Genomic DNA, 7,933 nt, shown 5'->3' with positions numbered 1-7,933 from the left:
CACCTGGCCCGGGGTGCTCCCCTCCCCAAACTAGCCAGATGGGGCATCCATAGATATGATTCATTTTACACTCCCATTCCAGAGGAGTGGCCATTTATATACATGGATCTCTGCAGTTCAAACTGCACGAGCAGATTAAGGATGACGAGGGGCGGTACATAAACCTTGGGAGGGAGGTACACGGTACAAAATTCTTACTCATAATTGTTTATGCACCCAACACCGACAACCCAGAGTTTTTCCATCAGTGTGCTAAGTATATTCATACATTTCCGGGTTATGAAATCTTATGGGCGGGTGATTTTAATATGACCCTCACTCTGGAACTAGACAGAACCATGACTTCCCAACAGACTCTTCCCCAGGCAGTCAAAGGGTGGGCTTCCATTGCCAGTTATCACGACCTACATGATATATGACGCGGAGCGCACCCATTCACAATGGAGTATACCTTCTTTTCTGCGGTCCACTGCAGCTCATCTAGGTTAGACTATATTATGGCCACCGGCCCCATTAACAGGAAGGTATCGGAAGCCACTATTCTTCCCCGGACCTTGTGTTCCAGCAGCAGATTGGAATACACATGTGCCCTTTGAACCTGCTCTGTGCCACTGCAGATGTGGGGCTGCAGGCATGTGTACACTATATAGCATTGGGCCTCATTCCGAGTCCGGCGGTAATGGAAAAACGATGGCGGTAAAGTAATACCGACATCCTTTTCCGCCGTGGACTATTCCGACCCATCACACCGTAATTACCGCCGCCATAAAGTACGACGGCGTAAATAGCAGACCAGTGTCGCGCGCCCGAGACACCACGTCGGAAATAACGCTAAGGCGTTAACCAGTGCTGATCCCAGGTAAAGCGGACATGGTAAAAACAGGCTCCACAAGGGCGCAAAGTAACTTAACGCCATTACCGGCATCGTAGAGAAGGTGTTAACAACCCTGAACAGTGCCAGAAAGAGGAACAGGTGCACCCAATCAGCACAGGTGGAGTCCATAGAGTCAGGCACAGCACAAAAGGAGCACACCCACACACCACACCCCCTCCCACACCAAGATGATACCAATTCTCGCAGCATTCATGGAGCTGGAGGCCCTGCTTGCAAGGCAGCAACTACGACAACATCAACAACAGCAACCACAGCAACCACAGCCCCCACCACAGAGGATACACAGGAGGAGAAGGAGGCAGAGACAGGCCCAGCATGCCCTACCGGTGCAGCCACCATTACCACGCCGTCAGCCCCCAATTCCACGCATCAGACCCACCCCCTTCAACCTCACACCAGAGCAGATACACACCCTGTACCGGCTTGACCGGGACACCATAACCACCATAGTGGCCCTGATACATAACGACATAGTGAGCCTAATAGAAATCAGCACTGCCATCCCCCCTCTACTAAAGGTAGTGTCTGTGCTCCACTTCCTTGCCACAGGGACCTACCAGCATACAGTGGGGCACATGCATGGCATTTCACAGCCCATATTTTCCCGGATACTCAACCAAGTGCTCGATGCTCTCCTCAAGCACAGAAGGGACTACATATGCCTCCCCCGGACTCCCCAGGAGACATATGATACCAAAGCTGCCTTCCATGCACTTGCAGGCATGCCAAATTGCATAGGTGCCATCGACTGCACCCACATAGAATTGGTGGTTCCCCATGCCATGGAGGTGCCGTATCGCAACCGCAAGCAATATCACTCCATCAACGTCCAGATGATGTGTAATGCCAGTAAAGCCATCACACAATGCAATGCCCGATACCCCGGATCAACTCATGACTCCTTGGTCCTGCGGAACTCTACACTACCACGCTACATGGAGCGACATGCTGAACGACGTACCTGGCTGCTTGGTGAGTAACCGGAATGGGCCATGGCAGTCCATTGGGGCTGTGAGTAGGTTGTCAGCATACTCCACCCGGGTGGTAAAGGGGGGGGGGTAGAGAGATGCATACGGGTGGGACAGTCAACGCCATTGTACGATGTAATGGGGTGACTGTATCCTGGGACGTGTGCATGGCCAGTGAACACCTGCTGCAATGTTAGATTAGCACAGTTCTCCACCATGATTGCACGAACACTTACCTTCATTCCACTCTCATGCAGGTGATGCTGGCTACCCATTGAAGCCGTGGCTCATGACCCCGGTCCGCAACCCACAAAAGAGGCACGAGGAGGACTACAATAGATCTCATACCCGTACACGGGTGGTGATAGAGCAGACCTTCGGCCTTTTGAAGGCACGATTTCGTTGCCTCAGCCGGTCAGGTGGGGCCCTCATCTACAGCCACGAGAAGGTGGCCAAGATCACCATGGCATGTGCAATGCTGCACAACATGTGCATCCATCGGAACGTGCCACTGCCCCCTGACGTGGGTCTGCTACCACCAGATGAGGAGGAGGAGGAGGAAGGAATGGCAGGACAGCATCACGGGGCCGATGCACAGGAGGGACGTCACGTGCGACAAGCATTGATTGACCAATATTTCTGAGTCACAAGTCAGCTGAGGGGGTGAGGATGACAGGAGATTGGGCACTGGGTGTGGGGATACATGTACTACATGCACTGTGAGACATTAAAAGACACATGCACAATGATCAATGTCCACTCTGTTTTCCAGGATAGACCAAACTGTGTATTGTATAATCATGTGAAAACGTGTACAAATAATCATCCACCCTCACCCCCCTCCCCCCAACTCCCGTGCACACCCTCACCCCCTCCCCCCAACTCCCACGCACACCCTCACCCCCCTCCCCCCCAACTCCCACGCACACCCTCACCCCCCTCACGCTCCCCCCACAACAGCCCCACAATGGTCCCATCAATACTACATAGGCCACATGTGTGTGGCTTCATAGTCAATGGGCACTCCCCGAGCCTGGGGTATCATTTTCGCATTGAGCGTTGTGACCTGCGGACCGGGCTGGTCTGCGTGGAGGAACACTGGGAGGGTGGTTCCTCCTGCTGGGGCTGAGGTCTGGGGGTTGCTGCCTCCAGGGCATCAGCAATCCTGCTGAGCACCTCACAGAGCCGGTTTGTGCATGTAGTGATGACCTCGCCCAGAGCCTGCAGGTCATTGTGATGCACCAACCCTGATTCCCGGTTGTCCCGGAGAAACTCCTCTATCATGGCCGTGAGGTTCTGGGAGTGCACAGCTTCTGCGGCCGATGTGGGGGATGTGGTTGGCAGGCTTGGTATTGGGCCTGCAGGCCTCTCAGGTGTTTCGGCAGGGGAAGTGGGCTGATGTGAGACAGGTGTTACCCCTTCGCCTGTGAGACCTGGCCCATCACTCGACCCGGAGTCGCTGTGTGCAACCTGGCTGTACGATGGTGACTCAGGGCTGTAGTCATTGGTCTCCTCCACGTTGACCACGGAATTGGATGTGGGGCTGTCTGGCACACTAGGAAGGCACATGGCAGCATTCTCCCCTGACATGCTGGATTCCTCAGGGTGCAGCGTGGGGCATGTTACCGGCGGAACTGCAGGCATGTCCAGGTGCGCGGGTGGGGGTTGTGTACCCTCCATGGCGGTTGCTGGAGCAGGTGGTGTAGTATGGGCCTTATGTCTGCCAGCAGGTATGCGCTGTACCCTGCCCCTGCCCCGGGAGGTACTTGGCCGGCAGCCTTCCTGCTCCTCACTTTCATGACCGCTACCTGTGGGGGGCAAGAGAGAGACAGCATGAGCAATGATCTGGGGGTCATCATGACTTCAAGCCTATGGTAACACATTGGGAGAGCAGCGTCTTGGTGACATTTGGTCGGTGAGTGAACTTGGCTTGGATGGTAAAAGCATACTGTTGGCGGGGTCAACCATGTTGGCGGAGTACTGTGGTGAGTGACATTGACCAGCTTTCTGTGTGGCATGGCCAATATGGGTGTCAGCCTTGCACCTGACATCATCCTGGGTCCCACTTGTTACGACATGATTGCAGGGTGGGGGGTCTACGAAGCAAACATGATGTGACTCTTTGGCCTGCCCTTTGCGGTGAATTACATTAGGGATGCATGTACTGTTTAGACTCATGACACTCACCTGCATCAGCGGATGAGGGATCACCGCAATCCATTTCGCCAACACCTTTGATGGCTTCTGTGCCCATCATCTCCGCACATGTTTCCTCCCAGGGCATCATTTTAATGGGTGAGCCTGGGCCTCCTCCTGTCTCCAGGGCCTGCTGACGGTTTGCTGAGAGGATGGCCCGCACCCTGAGACGGAGGTCATCCCAGCGTTTGCGGCAATGCGTTGTGCTGCGGGGGGTGTTCCCAACGGCGCTCACCCTCTGTGCGACCAACTCCCATATCTCCTTCTTTCTGAGGATGGTGGGCCTACGCATGTCGCTGCAGAATACGACATCTGCATGTTCATGCAGAGTGTCGACCAGGACCTGTAACTCATCCTGGGTGAATTTTTCTTTTCGGATGCGCGCAGCGCCCTTTTTCAGAACTTTAGGCATGATGCTGGTCTCTGAAGTATATTTGGTCGATCAGAGTCCTGTATGGAGTCCTGTATGTCCTGTATGGAGAGGATTGCAATGGATTGTGATTTTAAATATGGCCGCCGTGATGCTTCCCGTTCCTGTGCGATGACGTTATTTCCGTTTCCGGTTTTTAACGGTGGCCGTAATTTACGGTTAGCGTAAATTACGGTCTCCGCTATTTACGGATTCCATCGAAGGCGATGGTGTTAAATACGTCTAGGTTTATGGCGGTAAGGGGTTTGACGGGACCTTTTGCGCTATGCCGCAAGGGAGTTTACCGCCATGGCGGAATACTCGTGCACGCGAAGTCGGAATATGGTGGAAATAGCGCCTTCCAACCACATCGTACATGGTGTTTACGCCATGGCGGTAATATGTATTTCTTACCGCCATACTCGGAATGAGGCCCATTGTCATTTTGGCATGGAGCATTTATGAAAGAGTGGTCGGATTAGCAGACCTCCCTTTCATAAACAGCATTAACTGAATAATTTTATGTGAAAAAAAGAAGTAGGCTTTTCACACCCTTACAGCTGGCAATCCATCACCAAGTGGATGAGACACGTGCCATGAAGAAACACATGGGAAGAGAAGTAGGAGGTGTATGGAAGCCCCAAGGCCTAGTTGCTCAAGACTCACACTTGTGCGATTTTTGTCGGAGAAAGTAGAAGACATTCAGGGAGTCGAGTGACACACATGTCAGTGTCTGTCTATTGAAGAGAGTGGACGAGGCACCTGCCACTGTGTTGCAAATTGAATTAGGATTAGGAGGAAGAAGGGAATCCCTGGGGATAGCTTGTGTGAGACTCTCATTTGTGTAATTTTTGTGGGAAGTGGTAACAGAGATTTAGAGAGTTAGGTGATATTCCAGTCAGTGTCCATCTCTTGAAGTGAGTGAATGAGACACCTGTCATTGTGTGACACCTGGGAGGAGGACCAGAAAGAGCAGTAGGAGGTAGAGGAGGAGCTGGCAATACCAGCGGGGAGCTTGTGCAAGACTCACAGGTGCCTCATGTTTGTGTGCGGAATTAGGAGAGTTTCTACAAGGTGAGTGATGAACCAAATCGCCACTGGAAAGTACCCAGCCCCTCTCTTCTTTCAGAAGGTGATACTGGAATGGTGTGATGAGGTTATGGCTGCAGTGGGAGGGTACCATAGCAATCTGTGGGGCAAAACATCCACTCTCCTTGTGCATAAATGTGAGAGCATTGAGTATGTGGTTATAACAGACACAGGTCAGCCTTTCCTTCCTGTACTTGGCAAAAGGGGCCCAGGAGTAATGCAGAGGGCAGCAGGGGTATGCAGTTCAGCATCAGGTAATATTGTGCACGCAAGGTTCACCCGACAGAAGTCACAAGGGTTCAAACATTGGGAGAAGGTGAAGAGGTAAGAGGCACAGAGCTAAAAAAAAAAACGAATTTACATTTGGGATTTCTTGCGGCAGACAAAGGATCAAAGTCTTTGCTTCTTTAAGAATGGCCAAGACAATCCAAATAGTTGCTGGGACCTAGAAGACCAGCCCCAATTTCAGCAGAGCTTACCATGCAAAAAATACACCGTCCAACTGCAGGAGAGCCACACGTTGCCACTGCACAACCTGATGTCCTCAGTGGTCAGCTGGTGGAACCTTTCTTTGCAGAAGTTGGATAGGCTATGTGGACAGTGTAATGCCATCATTGATTGCTGCACCACTCACAGCAGAACTCCAGATGGGGGCATTTATGTCATAGTGGCATCTGCTGTCTAGTGTCTGCTCTATTCTATGATCTTTCGAGGAGACCAACACGTGGGTTAGCCCTCACAAAGCATCCCTTATTGAGGGTCTCCCTCTAGAGCAGGCTTGTCCAACCTTTTTGAATGTGGGGCCGAAGCATTAACTTTTTGTCACCCAGTGGGCCGGCGAGCCAAAAGTCAACAACCTCACCCAAAGCAGTATATTAAAAAGCGATATTGTGTGACCTTTGACACAATAGCATCACAGGCAGTGATAGCCATGCAGTCCCAAGGAAAGCTTTTGGTGTCATGGGCAGTGATCAAAGGTTAGTTGCTTGTGATTTCTTTCAGTGTCTATGTGTTAATATTTTTCTGAAATAGTGGGGGCGACCGAGCGTAGTGAGGGAGCTACAATGTTCTAGGGAGGGTTTGGGGGGGATCCCCCCCAAGAATTTTTTTTTTTTCAAATATGGGGTTGAAATGGTGCATTTTACAGCAGAAAAGGTGACCAAAAACCCATAAGTGTACAATCAGTTCTAAAGGGGAACATGAACATTCCATGTCACCAACAGCAGAAAAGAACATTTTACAACACAACACATTTTAATGATCAATGTGTCCACAGTGTAAGACAGCACTGTCACTGATGTAACACAATTTCATGCTGGTTGTACCCAAAATATGCCTCTGTAGCAACATGTCTATGCTGGCTGTTCCCAATTTAGGCCAGCATTGTCCTGTACAAAGCATGATTGATGCTGCCTGAGCATGTGCAGTGTGCCCAATACATATGGCAGCTTCTCTCTGTAATACACATTACTTCTGTGGTGATGAAAGAAGCATAATTCAATTCAACAGATAAAATGTGGAAAAACGATCACCCAAAGGTGAACCTAATTGAAGAAACGCAATGTGAGCACAATCTAAAAGTATGCAACCTAGCAAGCCTAGTGCACACTTTACCTTTTCTTTCACCAATAAATCGGGGGGGGAGAGCGCGAACACAGTCCCCCACTACCAGAAATAATGCAGTCGTGTATCCCGCATTTGGGAACATAGCAGGGGTCAGCAAATCCGATGTGCAATGGGTAAGCCTCACCCTGGGAGATCTGCCCTTGAGATCACATTCTCCCCTGCCAGCTAAGTATGAGTTGCATGCAAGAGGGCAGGGGTTGGGTCAGTTCTGGGAAGCCCTGCTAAGCGAGGGTGAGAAGGCAGGCCCTGACCCAGCCCCAACCCCCCAATCCCCGGAAGCTCTGAGCGTCTGCAGAGCTGCCTGTCCCGCGTGTAGGGGGAAGCTCCAGCAGGCAGAGCCCAGCAGAAGAGCAGATTGTAGCGCAGTTCCTTTCTCCCATCAGGTGCTGCTCGGCCCGAGATTTGTATAAATAGCAGGATGGCTTGAGCAGGCCTGTTGCAGTCTGTCCACTGGCCTGTCAGCCCCACACGGGCCCATGGCCCTCCTGAGCGTAGCTGCTCAGCGCTGGCCCCATTCACACCATCATAACCATCCTGGACATCTTTGCTGTAACCATATGCCGTGTTGTGTCAGCCGAGCCTGCACAGCGCCAAAGGCAAGTATTCCCTTGTCAGGGCCCAGAGGTCACTGAGTCTTCCAGTGCCATCCACTTGGCATGGCCTACTGTTCCCAGCGTTTTCTACCCACAAATCAGCACCACTGCCAAACAGAACTGCATCATTGGGGCCCATCGCTGCTGCTCTCCGACT

At 51.7% G+C, this 7,933-nt stretch overlaps 1 non-coding gene across 1 annotated transcript; it reads right to left on the bottom strand.

The window, feature by feature from the left end:
- Positions 1-7,194: 7,194 nt before the first annotated feature.
- Positions 7,195-7,356, bottom strand: LOC138568177 (U1 spliceosomal RNA). The gene has a single exon (XR_011302541.1). It is a non-coding gene; the product is annotated as a U1 spliceosomal RNA (small nuclear RNA).
- Between the last annotated feature and the right edge of the window lie 577 nt (positions 7,357-7,933).

The sequence above is a fragment of the Ambystoma mexicanum genome, chromosome 2p (assembly GCF_040938575.1).
Source record: "Ambystoma mexicanum isolate Mex_15411 chromosome 2p, UKY_AmexF1_1, whole genome shotgun sequence".
Taxonomy (NCBI): Eukaryota; Metazoa; Chordata; class Amphibia; order Caudata; family Ambystomatidae; genus Ambystoma; species Ambystoma mexicanum.
This window is presented reverse-complemented; position numbering and strand designations above follow the sequence as displayed.